This window comes from Peromyscus maniculatus, chromosome 2 (genome assembly GCF_049852395.1).
Source record: "Peromyscus maniculatus bairdii isolate BWxNUB_F1_BW_parent chromosome 2, HU_Pman_BW_mat_3.1, whole genome shotgun sequence".
Taxonomy (NCBI): Eukaryota; Metazoa; Chordata; class Mammalia; order Rodentia; family Cricetidae; genus Peromyscus; species Peromyscus maniculatus.
Window position 1 is genome coordinate 3,371,469 of NC_134853.1, and position 16,748 is coordinate 3,388,216.

The window sequence follows — 16,748 nt, forward strand, 5'->3', positions numbered from 1 at the left end:
GATTCAATCGCCTGTCAGCTCTACCACCACATGTGAGCAAACCTTCCACACATGAACTTTCAGACTGTCATATCCACGTCACAATGGTCATTTGTTCTAGAGAAGCCATCCAGATGAAGGAACTGTCCCTGATAGAGCACCTAGCACTGGAGAAGGAAGGTAAATCTCCTCATCCTGGAAATGTAGGATGACACCGGGGTTTGGGAGTCAAGCCACATGTGGTGGTTTGAATGAATACAGCCCCGATAGGGTCATATACTTGAATGCTTAGTCACCGGGGAAGGGAACTGTTTGAGAGGGATTACAAGGCTTAGGAGGCATGCCTTTTTGGAGGAAATATGTAACTGGTCATGAGCTTTGAGGTTTCAAAGGCCCATGCCAGGCCCAGTGTCTCTGTCTCTCTGTCTGTCTGTCCCTGTCTCTCTCCTCCCTCCCTCTCTCTCTGCCCCCTATTTGCAGAGCAGGATGTAAAGCTCTCAGCTCCTGCTCCAGCACCATGCCTGTCTGCTTCCTGCCATGGTGCTCACGGACTAACTCTCTGAAATTGTAAGCAAGGCTTAAATGCTTTCTATTTTAAGAGTCGCCTTGGTCGTGGTGTCTCTTCAAAAGCAGAACAGTAACTAAGACACCACACCTGGGTTTACCATTTGCTTTCTGCTCTTTATTGCAGCAACATCTTAGAAAAGTTATTTACTCTGTGTTGATCTTGCCCCCTCCCTTTGTTTTTTGAGTCTGTCCTAGAACTCACTCTGTAGACCAGGCTGGCCTTAAACTCACAGAAATCTGCCTGCCTCTGCCTTCCAAGTGCTGGTATTCAAGGCATGCACCATGAGCCCAACTTGGATTTTCTTATCTGAAAAGTAGAGCTAGAGGATAAATAACACCTATGTCCTGGATAGTTTTACACCAACTTGACACAAGCTAGAGTCATCAGAGAGAGGAAGCTTCAATTGAAAAAAAATGTCTCTATAGGATCAGGATATAGGCAGGCCTGTGGGACATTTTCTTAATTAGTAATTGATGGGGGAGGGCCCAGCCTATTGTAGGTAGAGCCATCTTTGGACAGGTAGTCCTGGACTCTATGAGAAAGCAGACTGATCAATCATACCACAAGCACACTTGCTCAACTATGTTCATAGCAGTGTTATTAATAATAACCAGAATCTGGAAACAACCTAATGCCCCTCAACTGAAGAATGGATAAAGAGATGTGGTACATTTACACAATGGAGTATTACTCAGCTGTTAAAAACAATGACACCATGAAATTCAAAAACAAATGGATGGAACAAGAAAAAAAAATCATCCTGAGTGAGGCAACCCACACCCAGAAAGATAAACATAGGATGTACTCACTTATAAGTAGTTATTAGCTGTAAAGTAAAGGATAATTATGCTACAATCCCCAGACCCAGAAGGACTAGGAAACAAGAAGGGCCCAAGAGGAGCACATGAATCTCCATGGGAAGGGGAAATAGAAGAGATTTCATCAGCAAACAGGGCAGGTAGAGATGGGAACACAAGGGACCAGGTGGAGGTGGGGTGAGGGGAGGGAGTACTGAAAGAGCCAACTGGAAAAGGAGGTATTTGGGGGTCAGGTAGAAACCTAGTGCAAGAGAAACTCCCACGGATCCACAAGGATGACCCCAGCTAAGACTCCTAGCAATAGCAAATATATAGCTTGAACTGGTCATCTTCTGTGACCAGGCAAGACTTCCAGTGGGGGATTGGGACACCAACCAAGCCACATACCCTTCAACCTACACTCTGCCCTACCCATGGGATGTGCTGGGGTAAGGGTGGTGCAGAGATTGTGGGAGTGGCCAACCAGTGACTGGTCTATGTCCATGCCACAAGAGTGAGCCCACCCCTGACATCGCCTGAAGTGCCAGGACCCAGAGGCTGGATGGCCCAGAGACCTAGGATAGAACCAAACACACTGGAAGATAAAAATTTCAATGTAATGATGCCTAAGGATAATCTTCTATACTCACAGACTAGTACCTACACCAATTATCATCAGACAGGCTTTATCCAGCAACTGATGGAAACAGATGCAGAGACCCACAGTCAAACATTAGGCAGAGCTTCGGGAATCCTGCAGAAGAGGGGGAGGAAGGATTGTATGAGAACAGAGGTCAAGGACATCACAAGAAAACCCACAGAATCAACTAACCTGGGCTCATAGGGGCTCACAGAGACTGAACCAACAACCAGGGAGCCTGCATGGGACTGACCTAGGCCTTCTGCATGTATGTTACAGCTGTGTAGCTTGGTCTTCTTGTGGGACTCCTAACAGTGGAGCAGGGGCTGCCTCTGACTCTTTTACTGGCTTTTAGGACCCTATTCTTCATACTAGGTCACCTTGATACAAGGGGAGGTGCTTAGTCTTACTGCAACTTGATATGCCATGTTTTGTCGATATCTATGGGAGGCCTGCCCCTTTCTGAATAGAAGTGGAGGAGGAGTCGAGGAGGGGAGGGAGAAGGGAGGCCTAGGGGGAGAGGAGGGAGGGAAACTGCAGTAGGGATGCAAAAGAAATAAGTAATTTAGAAACAAAGAAAGAAAGAAAGAAAGAAAGAAAGAAAGAAAGAAGGAAGGAAGGAAGGAAGGAAGGAAGGAAGGAAGGAAGGAAGGAAGGAAGGAAGGAAGGAAGGAAGGAAGGAAGGAAGGAAGGAAGAAGAAAGAAAGAAAGAAAGAAAGAAAGAAAGAAAGAAAGAAAGAAAGAAAGAAAGAAAGAAAGAAAGAAAGAAAGAAAGAAAGAAAGAGCGAGCAGGCTGGGCCAGGCAGTGGAAGGGAAGTGCACACCTTTAATCCCAGCACTCTATCCCAGACCAGTCTCTGTGAGTTCAAGGCCAGCCTGGTCTACAGAGTGAGTTCTGGACAGCCAGAGCTATACAAAGAAATCCTGTATCAAAAAACAAAACAAAAAAATCAATCAAACAAACAAACAAACCAACAGGCTGATGAAGCCATGTAGACCCAGCCAGTGAGCAGCACCCCTCCACGGCTTCTGCGTCAGCTCCTGCTCTAGATTCCTGCCATGTTTGAGTTCCTGTGTTGACTTCATTTGATGATAACAATGATGTGGAAGTGTAAGCTGAATGAACACTTTCCTCCCCAACCTGCTTCATAGAATCTTGTAAAATTTTAATGGGATGCAACCCTTAAAAGGTTTAGCACAGTGCATGGGCCAATAAATACATTGTATTATTAGCGGTGAGGACCACCAAACGTGTTTGCTTTCTGGTCTTAGTCCTAGTTGACAGAGAGAATGCTTGGCTGTAGATCCATCTTCCTATTTTTCTCTCACCTCCTGCCTCTGTCTGCCTACCAACTCCCTCTCCAGATGTATGATATAACAATAAATACTCCTGAAGATTCACACGAGGAAACTGCGACCCTCTCTTCTTATGGGCTGTGACAGCAGTCTGGCAAGATCCGCAGAGGAACCGACTAACCTGGAAGATGCTTTGTTCTTTCTTCACACGTGGTTGGGTATGGAAGAGGGGTGGCATGAGACAGGACCAGCCCAGCCATGCTCTGAAACACAGAGAATGAAAACACCACCTTATGACCGACTCCATCACAAGACCACACAGTAGTCACGTCCACTCCCATGTCTTTGATTTCACCGCCTGTCTCCTCTTTGTGGCCCCCACCCCCCCTGCCACAGCTCACAGTGGTTGATATTTCAGGAAGGCCACATAAGTTGCTAGTGAAGGAGAAGCGGCGTGGGCTACCATGTGACCATTTGCCTTCCTGCTCCTGACAGTAGAAAGAGATACCGTGGGGAAATGCACTAACAACAAAACTGGCGGATTGTCTTCATTCTTATGGCATGTTGTGTCTGAAGGCTTCTTAACAGCGCCTGCGGTCACACAGGCAAACTCAAACTCATCATCTGAGAGACTGAGAACTAAGACGGGCAGTAAGCCCACCCGGCCTGCAGTCTCGTTCTCTTTCCAACTATCTCCAAGTCTTTTAGAGCTTTGGGGTGAGTGTTGGCAAAAGTGGGGGGAGTGTGCCTTGATCTTGACAAGTTCTTGTGGATAATGTCGCTTAATTCCCTCTTTCTAAATGCCAGACTCTTCATTCTATTTCCCTATGAATTAAAGTCATGGACTAATGAGGAATCCAGGTCTTGACCACCTGTGACTAGACACCAATTTAGCCTATGCCCTCCTGGATCTTTCTGTTTGTACTCTACATAGGTTTTACTATCTCTTAATATAAACACTAAAGGCTTTATTGAAGTTAGAAAAATCTGAAATTTTTAGAACAGTTTGTCTTCAAGATCCATAGGCAATCAAAAAAAAAACTTTTTTAATAACCAAAGCTATCAACCTCTCACTCAAGAAAATTTTAATCAGTATTTCTAATGAAATAAAGTGATTTGATTGTTCCCTTGTATATCATAGGATTAGATGTTTTCAAACCAGCTTGTTCAAAAGCATGCAAAAAGTCAAAATAACTCATTGACAGTTGAGAATTAGATATAGTTTCCAGATCCCGAGATGGAGTTGAGGTGAGCAATCAGAGAAATGACACAATGTGAAGTAAGGCCTGGCCTGGCAAGGAGGCCCTGCCAAGCAGGCAGCAAAGTGATCCCTCACCCCTCACAGCAGAAACGCGACTCATCATAAGCTACTATCCCTTCAATTTAAGAACAGCACTTAACAGGCTTATTTTAGAATCGGATTCATTATCATTTTTAGGAAATTTAATGGTCTTAAGCCTCTTCTATACTATGTGTGACTGCGCCTAATTCAAGTTCACATCCTTCGCAGAAAGGTGGGACATCGGTCCTAATTTTATCCACTAGTGTGACCAAAGACACAAAGCATCAGATTGGAGATCAGGAGACCTTGGTTCTATTTCAGGCTTGGTCATTGATTTCTGACTTTTCTTAAATGCCATGATTTTTTCCACTCATTATGTATAGGTATTAATGCCTGGCTTTGTCAGGTGTCATTAGAATGAATTATGGCATCATTATTCATTTAAAAACTATTGGGTGGCTTGGGAGAGAGCACCACCAGTAAAGTGCCTGCCGGACAGCGAGGACTTGAGTTCAATCCCTATCACCCCCACAAAAAACCCACGCGTGCCAGGACAGCCACTGCTGTGGTTTACAGGACTCTTCACAGCTGAGTGGGACTACTGATTGTTTTCCCCCATGGCAGCTGGCACAGTACCCCCAACACTGTGAGAGCCAGCCCCCAACTGGTCCCTAGTGGAGCAGCAGTGACACTTCTATCTTGGTGGTAGCCAACAGCTGTCTAATGGGACTTAAACTTCACTCAGTAGGATGGGATTCATGTCTGTGCTGTAAATCTAGCCAACCATACATGGCTGGTGAGATCATGGACTCTAGAGAACTTACTTGGATTCTCAACAGTATGGTTACTTAAACAAGACCTGCATAATGACCACACTGGTCAACATGCCAACATGAATGGAGGAAATTTCACAAGGATCCATCCTTAGATGAAGAGCTACAAATAATCACTGGCTTTTGAAGAGAGAAGGAATCCTCTTTTTTTTCCAGGGATGAGTTTCCTGATAGATTATCTAATCTCAAATGGTCAGCCCTAAACACATGTACATACAAACAGCATGAAATGGACCCAGGATATATTAGATAGATAATAGATAGGTAGGTAGGTAGATAGACAGACAGACAGATAGACAGATTGATGTATGTATGGATGATAGGTAGATAGATAGATAGATAGATAGATAGATAGATAGATGATAGATAGGTAGATAGATATATAATAAATAGGTAGAGAGATAGATGATAGATGTAATGCACACATACATATATACACATAGAAACACATTCATAGAAAAAGAAAAAAAAGAGGGAACTGCTGAGTACATACTGTGTACTAAGTACTATCCTATTTGGAATAAATACAAAAATGAATGAGAAAGGTGTGACTCATAACCTTATATAAATTCTATTTACTTGAGATTTTTAATTTTTAAATTATTATCTTATTATTTTATGTGTATGAGTGTTTTTGCCTATATGCAAAAATATGGTCTTTGTACCACCTGCAAGCCTGGTGCCTGTGGAGGCCAGAAGAGGCCATTGGATCTCCTGGAACTGGAGTTACAGAAGACTGTAAGCCACCATGAAGATGCTGGGAATTGAACGTGGGTCTTCTGGAAGAGCAGTCAGTGATCTTCTGAGACATCTCTCCAGTCTATCTTACAACTCGGAACAGTACAGAACCATCGCAAATTTTAATCAGTATTTCTAATGAAATAAAGTGATTTGATTGTTCCCTTGTATATCATAGGATTAGATATATATCATAGATTAGTTAGTACACCTATCAAGTGTACTAACTATGACAACAAACACAAACATCCTTCACCAAACCCATGGCATAGTAAGAAGACAGAGGTTATGTTCATCACCTCATCCTGTTTCTCCTTAGTCTAGCACAGGATTCAGTGTGTGTGTAGCTGGAGTTTTCCTGTGTCCCATCTGGCCCGTGGTCAGGACAAATCTCTCAGCCACAGTCCCACAGCCTTTTATAAAATAATCACATAGAGGCTTAATATTAATTATAACTGCTTGGTCATTTGCTCAGGCTTATTACTGACTCGCTCTTACACTTAAATTAACCCATAATTCTTATCTATGTTTAGCCATGTGGCTTGGTACCTTTTCTCAGTTCCGTCTTGTTTTCTTGCTTCCTCTGTGTCTGGCTGGTGACTCCTGACTCAGCCTTCCTGTTCCCAGAATTCTCCTTGTCTGCTTATCCTACCTATACTTCCTGCCTGGCTACTGGCCAATCAGCATTTTATTTATCAACCAATCAGAGCAACACATTCACAGCATACAGAGCAACATCACCTATCAAGTGTGAGACCCTCGAGGCACACAAGTGGTCAGGCCCTGGCCCCAGACTACTCTAACAGCCATAAGGGCCATGAGGGCAGCTTCCAGCCCCTCAAGAAGCAGGTGGCCAAGCTCTGCCCTACCTACAGAGTGGCGGGGGGAGCCCCAGATCAGGCCACAGAATCCCACAATCCCTGAGCTTGCCCCAAGATGAGGCCACAAAACTCCCATCAATCCCAGGCCACTCTGGAAAGCCCCCCTCCCCACCAAGAAACCTTATATAAAGCCTGACTTCGGCTCAGTTCCCTAATGCTTCTCTTCGGAGCAGAGGCAGCCACCCTCCTGTGTTCTTCCTTCCCAATAAAGCTCCTGTGTGAGGTTTGTTTGTGGTGTGGCTTTGCGGTGTGCCTTGGCTCTCAAATGCCAGGATACCTTTCCCCTCAGAGATGTAACACACACACTCAGTATTCAATACTGCGGTATATGAATTGTCAAGGAATGTGCATTGTCTTCTTTGAGGCAGAATTTTGTTATATATGCCAGGCTGGCCTTAAGTTCACTAGCAAGTCAAGTAAAATCAGTGAGCTTCCTGTCTTGGCTTCCCCATATTGGGATTATAGGCATGTACAATCATACCCAGCTCGCCTTCTTTAGTGTGTGTGTGTGTGTGTGTGTGTGTGTGTTATGAATGTATGTGCACGCACATTTGTGTCTGGGAATGTGGGCACATGCATACCACAGTGCATACATTGCAGGTCAGAGGACAATCTCACATATCAGTCCCTGCCTTCTACTCTATTTGAGACAGGGTCTTTTGTTTACCTCCGTGGACGCCGCCAGGCTAACCGGCCTGTAAGCTTCTGGGGATCCTGCAACCTTCATCTCCCATCTACCCATGGAATTCCATGACTAGAGATGTTTGTGCTGTACAGGTTCTAGGGATTTGAACTCAAGTCCTCAGGCTTGAGTGGCGCATGTTTTTACCCATGAACCGCCTGCCTGGCCCATCCACTCATCCATTTTGAAGAATTTTCTGCAGACATTTGAAATGGGAACACAGCCTACTTTTTTTGTTAAAAGTACAGACAGTGAATCTCATGTACATTCAGATCTGAAAACCACACACCACGTATCTATAACTCTGGGCACAGAGCGCCCTTGTTTGTGCCATGACAATTTGTATATGTCACAAATAAGTCATCAAATAATAGCCCCAGAAAATGCATGTGAATGGGATTTATAAATATTTTAAAAAGACGTTTTTCTGGGCAGGCTTCTGAATCATTTCCTGCACCATTTCCAAAGCAACCCTGATCATTTACCTTTGCGGTGGTTCTGTACTGTTCCGAGTTGTAGCATCTTTGGTTTGGGTAACCGTAATGCTTCAGCTGCTGTTTTCTCAGCTTCCAGTCTTCAGCACCAACATTTGAAAATCTGGATTCCCATGACATATTTTTTTTTCACTTGCCACACTATTTCAACTACTCAAACAGCCACACACACCTGACAACTGGAGGATTACCCAGGTTTCCTTTGAAAATGTGCTGGTTCCAGAAGACAGTGGAAATACATTAACACATTCCTTAGGAAGTTATTTAAGGCTCGGGTTAACCTATAATTATTAAATAGTATTTCTAAAATCTTCAGAGTGGGAACCATAAACCCAAAGACTACAAAGAGCCAGACCGAGCGGCCCCTGCAGGCTGGCACTCCCCAGCAGCGGGGACTGTCCTGTTGGGCAGGGGTGGGAGGGATCCCTCATATCTTCCCATCAGCACCTAACTGATGGTCTGGCTGGGTTCATAAACATTCCCTGCAGGGACATTTGATGCTGGAGCTTGGATCCTCAACAGACAGGGGGTTCGGGGCTCTGATACATTGAGACTATGTTTTCAATCTACTTTGTTGCAATGAAAGGGGAGAGAGATGGGAGAGGGAGAGGGAGAGGGGAGAGAGGGGGGGGGGAAGGGAGAGACATAGTCATGATATGCCAGGGAGAATTTGATATTTATTAGAGAATCCTAAGAAAGTATGTTTACCATTTTTAAATAACAAAACACAAACATATTTCTAGGCCTTACCCCACCACTACCACCGCCAAAATCCTAAGTATTTCTGACTTCAGCTTTGCTAGGAAAAAATTTACATTTTAAATTATAGCAGTCACTCTTCATTTGTCTCAGATTCTAAAATAATAATGCGCTACATTTAATAATTTGGTCATACAAAACATTAATATGCTTGATTTATAAGTTGTGTCTAAATTCAACAAGAGCACGAGAAGTGAGAGCCCAGAACAGAGATGGGATGTGAGAGGAACGTGGTGCCTGGCTGGAGGCAGCCTGAGGCCACCAGACCAGTACATCTCTAAAATGTCCTCAGACTTGCCTGAGAAGGGACCCAGGGGCACAGGACCCAGGAGAAGGGAAGGCAAAGGGCTGAGTTGAGGGGACACTCTGAGGACACCCGGGGCGTCTGCTCTGGTCTGTGTCTGGTGCTGCTTGCACACAGCCCAGACTGTAACAGGAAGCCCTGGTTTCCAAGCGAAGCTGGAAGTCTGTCTGCAAAGCGAGCACAGCAGCTTCTCAAAATGAGTGACAGCACTAACACTGGCCATCCAAACCCTCGTGCTCAAGGTTTTCTTGGCGGAAACAATGTGAAGGCGGCAAACTGCTGTGGTTGGACATGATTCCCTGTGCCAAATGTATTGTGGTTCCTAGCACCGCCCTCCTGAGAAACAGCAGGGGGCGCTCAAGAGGTGGAGCCTGTGCGCTCCGGGAGGAACTGGTGTAGCTCCCCCTAGTGGGTTCTCTTGCAAGGTTGCTATAAAAGAGTAAGCCCGGCTTTTCTGTCTCTGTGGCTTCCTGTCTCATCACACGCGATCCCCTCTAACCTGAGCTGCCATGGATGCCCTGCCATTGCTTCCTGTCTCATCTTACGCTCTCCCCCGTAACCTGAGCTGCCATGGATGCCCTGCCATTGCTTCCTGTCTCATCACACGCGATCCCCCCTAACCTGAGCTGCCATGGATGCCCTGCCATTGCTTCCTGTCTCATCTTACGCTCTCCCCCGTAACCTGAGCTGCCATGGATGCCCTGCCATTGCTTCCTGTCTCATCACACGCGATCCCCTCTAACCTGAGCTGCCATGGATGCCCTGCCATGATACGCGCAGCTGGAGGACGGAATATTTACCAGAGCTGAGCTGATGTTAGCATCATGTTCTTGAATCTCTGAAACTGGGAGCTAAATAAACCTTTACTCTTTATACATTACAGAGCCTCTAGCATGCAATTATAGCAATGGAAGTCTGACTAGTACGAAAACAAGGTAGCATTGGCTTGGTTTGGCTTTCTAATTTACTGCTGGTGACTACTCAGTCTATCAGAAAGGGTTTCATAAATATTTTTGCTCCCCGTTTTAGTTTTCTAGGAATTTTTTAGATCTCCTTGTTCTATTTCATGTGTGTGAGTGTTTTGTCTGCATGATGTCTGTGTACCACATGCATGCCTGGTGCCCACTAAGTTCAGAAGAGGGTGTTGCATCTTCTAAAACTGCAGTTACAGTAGGTTGCGAAATGCCATGTGAGTTCTGGGAATTGAAGAGTAACAAGTGTTCTTCACAGCTGTGCCTTCTCTCCAGCCCCCACTCCCCTCCGTTTTTAAAAGGGTAATTTATAAGACTGTTTCTCTCAGAAAGGTCTTCAATTTCACTTTCAAAACATAGAGGCATATTGTTACTTTTCCTTTTTTTAACACAAGGGTGTAGGCCATACCTGTTCAATGATAGGAACTGGGTTTGATCCTGGGGTTTATGGGAAAGGGGTTAATACATGAACCAAACTACATTACAATATCTGGTCTGTTCTGCCATACCTTTCATGACGTCTGCCTTCCCCAGGTGACATTTTGTCTTTCCGGTTAGACTAATCGCCTCTGCACTACAGTCATTTCGGCTCTCTGTGGCACCTGTGTGCCACTGCATTAGCGAGTCGCCGAGTATGTGTTGAGTCACGATTGACACAAGCTGGGTGTGTGTGTGTGTAAAATGCTCTATTGCATGTCTGTCCTCACAGCAGCAAAACGTAGGAGACGCTGTCACAGAGGCTCACACAAGCAGCTGCGGCGTGGAGTTTACATATATGGCTAGCCTGGGAGCTATAAGCTGGAGAAATATAATGTAACAAAATGTTCTTAGCATTTGTTTGCTTAGAAAAACTGGAGAAATCGAGATGTAGAAGGTATTGATAGTGTCTGCTAAATTGTCTGTTATTAAATATATTGTCGAGGGAATAAATCTTTTTGTTGCATAGTGTAAGAAATGCCTTTTAACAAGATGCTGAAAGTGGAGAGATAAGGGGAAAGATGGTGATAAGATGCTCTTTGTTAAAACAGCAGCTGCCATTTCCCTCATCTCAATCCTATTAAAACAACAGGGGCAACAGAGATTAATAATCCCTAAGTATACATTTCACACTATATAATTTTTAATTGAAGGATATGCTGCTGTCTTATTTCACAGCACTCACAAGAAACAATTTACTGGACTGTCTCAAAGAAACTCTGTTTTAGTAAAGGCTTAGAAAATTATCCCTCCACGGGAGTATTTCCAACAAGGCAATAATGATACAAAAATAATATAGCATGCCTATGCCTGTGCCTGGCATACCCCAGGATAGCAGGAATATGGATGCCATGCCCCCATTCTTTCCTTCCTCCCTCCAGAGACAAACACTACAACACACCACCCTCTTAAGGCCACACAGAAAAGGATGCATCCGAATGTGATGGTTCATCTCTCTCCAGATCCAGCCATCTCCACCTTTCCCCATCCCTCCACGTCTATTGCATCTTGTTTGCCAACTGCTCTCTCTCTCTACATGGTCAAGACTCAATCCTCCCCACCACCACCTACTGCAGCCATCTCCTGTCTGGACTTTCTGCCCCGAGTCTCCTCCGCTTCAATGTCACCAGAGTGGATGCTCCCCAAAGTAGAAACATGATATTTTCATTCCGCCAGCCCCTCAACGCCTACAGTATCTGGAAGGCCGGAATGCTGTCTTACATCCTTACGACTCAGCACAGATGCTGCCACACAGTTGAAAATTTTTGGAACAAAAGGTGTCATGAAACCCCTTTGTAACCTGGTCCACTGTCTCTCCAGATAAGTTCACAGCTCTGAACTGTTCTGCATCCCAAACACAGGATGCACTCTTACATTCCTGATCTTTGATGAAGCCATTTTGTATTTAAAATATTCTTTATTCAGAGGCTGGAGAGATGGCTCAGTGGTGAGGGGCGCTTGCTGCTCTTGCAGAGGACCTGAGTTTGTTCCTAGTACCCACATCAGGTGGTTCACACAGCCTGTAACTCCAGCTCCAGGGGATTTGATGACTCTGAGGGCATCTGCACTCACAAGTGCATGCATGTGCACACACACACACACACACACACACACACACACACACACACATTCACATAATTAAAAATAAGATAAAAGTGTAAATATATTCTTGACCCATTTTTAATTCTGCCCTCTCCTCCCCAGTTACAGATGTCTTCTGAATCTCGGATATTTGTGTTCAATCATAGGTATCTGATGAACGAATGAGTGAGTGAAAATGAGCTAACAATTTTCCTAAGCACCTGCCTCTATTCCTACAAAACCTTAACCAGACTTCCCCATTAACATAATTCCAGACTCACCTCTTCATGCTTATGTTACATCAAAACCTAATACTGCTCAGCATAATGGAGCACACCTTTTTTTTAATTAAGGAATTTTTTTATTGATTTTACATACCAATCACAGATCCCCCTCTGAAACGCCTTTAATCCTAGCACTTGGTAGGGAGAGACAGGAGGATCTCTGTGAGTTCAAGGCCAACCTGGTCTACATAGCAGGTCATCATAGACCCTGTCTTGAAAAACAAATAAAATAGTAGTTGGCTAAAAGATGCTGGGTCCACATTTCTAGTATGCTTACAGCTTTTTTGTCTACTTTCTCATCTAAAACATAAAAATGAGAAAATATAGCACATATTTAGGAACAGGGAAAACTCAGAACATAAAATGTTTATGTGTAAAGAAGCAGAGAGGTGTGAGTTGAATTATGAGTTTTCACGTACTGTGCTTCACTGTCATTTAATAAATAAACAGCTCATAAAAGGTGTGTGTGTGTGTGTGTGTGTGTGTGTATGTGTGTGTGTGTATGTGTTGCACTGTTAAGACAGAGGCAGTGCTACTTATACATAAGACACTTCGTTCCCAAGGAAACGGGGTGTAACAGTTAATGGAGACACCTCTGGTATCTTGTGTCAAACTTCAAGAGGATCCACCTGCAACAGCAAAACCTGGTTTCTCAAGCCAAGCCTGAGGTGGTGCTGAGGTTCTCCGAGAGAGGTCCAGAAGATGGACACTGCCCTCCTCAGTGTTAAGGACAAGCTGCTCAGAGACTCCAGGTGCCGTCTTCCTGGGATCCAGCTCCCTCCAGCTGACATGAGCAGGCACGGAAAGTGCAGACCTTTACTACATAGATGAATCCTATCTAGCAAATGTAATTAGGGAGAACAATCTAAAACAAAGGGCCTGGAGAGATGGCTCAGAGGTTAAGAGCACTGGCTGCTCTTCCAGAGGTCCTGAGTTCAATTCCCAGCACCCACACAGCAGCTCACAATCTGATGCACTCTTCTGGTCTGCAGACGTACATGCAGATAAAGCACCTGTATAAATATATATATAATATATATATATATATTATATAATATATATATGAAAATATATATGAATATATATATATATATATGAAAATGACAATTTTGGGGTATATTTATTTGAAGGAAAGAAATGTTTTGGCACATTAAAAAATAAACTTTACGGGGCTGGAGAGATGGCTCAGCGGTTAAGAGCACTGACTGCTCTTCCAGAGGACCTGGGTTCAATTCCCAACACCCACATGGTGGCTCACAACCATCTGTAATGAGATCTAGTGCCCTCTCTGTATACATAATAAATAAATCTTTAAAAAAAAAAAATAAAATAAACTTTACTTCTGGACTTAAATACCTAAGAAAGGGAACAACTCAAAACCACTACTGCTGAAAACCCAAGTAGTTTTCCAAGTTCCAACAATTGAACTAAACAGGGTCATCAATATCAGAGACCAAAAGAAAGGGGTGCCCACAGGGAAGCAGCTCTGAGGAACACACACAAACAAAACTACCATTTTAGAGAGCAAAGAAAAAACAAGATGCCACAATAAAAATAAATTTTCTTCTTTTCCAAGCAAAAACGAGCCAAGAGATTTCAAGTTGCAGGACAGGCAGGATTAATGGAAAATGTAGGCAATTTCTGTTGAAATGTTGGAGCTTCAAAGATGAGAAAAAAAAAAAACCGTGCGTGTGTGTGTGTGTGTGTGTGTGTGTGTGTGTGTGTGTGTGTGTGTGTGTGTTGGAAATGGATTCGTTACCTTAAAAGGAAATAATAAGCTGAGGTGACGGCTCCGTCAATAGAGTGCTTGCCCACAAGCCCAAGGGTCTGAATTCTGACCCCACAAGCACACAGCGGCACTGACATATTATCCCAGAGCTGGGGACATGGGGTCACTACTCCTGGGACACACTGGCCAGTCAGCCTACCAAACCAAGTGAGAGATGTAACTGAGAATTCCTGGAGCTGGAGAAATAGATGGCTCAGCCATTAAAGGCTAGCTTCGCAACCAAAAACATGAGGGAATTTCTGGAAGAAGCTGCGTCTGCAAAGACTGACTGGTGGGAACTGCAGTGACGTGGAGAGCCTGGAGTACTGCAGGTCCGGAGCCGTTCTCTGCCAGCTTGTGTCAGAACTGACACCCTGTGACTGCACACATAAAAACCTTTGCGCTTTAACTACTAGTTTTTCCAACCCAAAGGCTGAGAATGTCGCCAGACAGCATCTGAGGCCTGGAGTTGAGATTCCCCATCCTGCTGTAACCACAGCCGGGAACAAGATCCAAGCGGGGAGGCATCTCATACACACACACACACACACACACACACACACACACACACACCAACATGAACACACACACACACACACCAACATGAACACACACACACACACACCAACATGAACACACACACACACAACATGAACACACACACACACCAACATGAACACACACACACCAACATGAACACACACACCAACATGAACACACACACACACACACACCAACATGAACACACACACACACACACCAACATGAACACACACACCAACATGAACACACACACCAACATGAACACACACACACACACACACACACACACACACACACACACACCAACATGAACACACACACAGTGGTCAGAACGAAATGAAAAGGGGAAGAGAGTTAGTACTGCTGTCACAGTCGGCAGTATTAGAACCCAGAGGAAGGCACGGGGATGGCGCTGAGGCCAGAGGATTGGGCACAGTGTGCAGAGGCCCTGCAGTGCCCGAAGGTGACCTATGACCCCAATACTAAAACACACAGGGAAGATGTAACGGCACACAGAGCATGTACTGCGCAAGACCACACATGTGCAAGGAAGCCTGTGCTATGCAAACGGCCCAGGAAGTCTGAAATGAAGCTCCCATCCTTTGCACAGCATAGCCCCATGAGCGACTGACCCCTCCCATGCTCCAGCCTGCTTCTTACCTTGAGGTGAATCTTCTAGTAACATGTCTCTGCTTCCACTACCGCCCGCCCAGCTCTGTCCAACTTCTTACTCCAGGACACAAGAACCTAGAACCCCTCCAGAGGAACCGACTGAACCCCAGTATCAGTATTTAGAGACAATGATTCAAGAATTCTGTGTCTGATCAAAACATCGTTTATCTGGATGTGGAGGGGCACTGTCATTGAGGGTCCCCTCCCCTGGACTTTCCAGCACTCTGTGGCTGAGCCAGTGACAAATCTGAATACCTTGTTCTTACAGCTCAGACCACAAAAGAAGTCAAAGGTAATTTTAAGATTTAAAACAGTTCATTCCTCTGTATATGTGTCTGTGTGAGTATTTGACACATCTGTGCAGGTGCCCCTAATGACCAGAAGATGCCAGAAAGGGATGATGAATTCCCCCGGAGCTAGAGTTACAAGAAGTTGTGACCCATCCAACATGGATGCTTGGAACAGAATTTGAGACCTCTGTGGGGGCAGTGCACACTCTTAACCACCAAGCCATCTCTCCAGCCTCAAGAAATATGTTTAACATAAAAGATATATCTTATCTTTTATATATAAAACATATATAAACATAAAACATATTTTTAAATGTAAAAGAATTGTAATTTTTTTTTTTTTACCATCCACACCCCGTGACTGGGAATAATTTGAGACAGAAACTCTTCAGTAAGAAGAAAATGTAATCTAAGTATTCATGGACATGATGACGTATATGAGGAATGATGGTGATCTATGACTCTAGTAAAATCCCTGTAAGTTCATAGTGATATTATTTTATAGAATTAAAAGAAGGAAAAAGGAGCTCACTGCTCAAGAACAGGAATGCAAACAAACACTGGCTCTGAAGTGCAGCAAGAACCATTAACACCCAACCAACCTGGAAAATGTGTTATCATAAGATTTGTGTCGAATTTGGGTCACTTGGCATTGTTTTATTTCTGAAACAGAGTCTCACTATGTGATCCAGCCTGACCTTGAACTCACATCCTCTTGCCTCAGCTCCCAAACACCGGGATTATAGATTGTACCATCATGTTCAGACTTAATTTGTAATTTTTTAAGATAAAAGCAAAATACTAGCTAATAAGAGTAAATAGCTTGATGAAGGGTGGACCATTCTGTAGAGTATTAAGGCATTAACCTTAGACTTCACTAAATTGAATATAAACAAAAGAAAACTTGAA

The 16,748-nt window shown here is 44.2% G+C and overlaps 1 long non-coding RNA gene across 1 annotated transcript in view; it reads right to left on the bottom strand.

Moving 5' to 3' along the window:
- LOC143271784 (uncharacterized) overlaps positions 1–16,748 on the bottom strand; it is a 29,547-nt gene that overhangs the window by 3,875 nt on the left and 8,924 nt on the right. The window contains exons 2-4 of the long non-coding RNA XR_013048914.1: positions 3,462–3,543; positions 2,809–2,908; positions 1,995–2,098 (exon numbers count right to left, since the gene is read on the bottom strand). This is a non-coding gene — a long non-coding RNA (uncharacterized LOC143271784). The remainder of the gene's footprint in view (positions 1–1,994; positions 2,099–2,808; positions 2,909–3,461; positions 3,544–16,748) is intronic.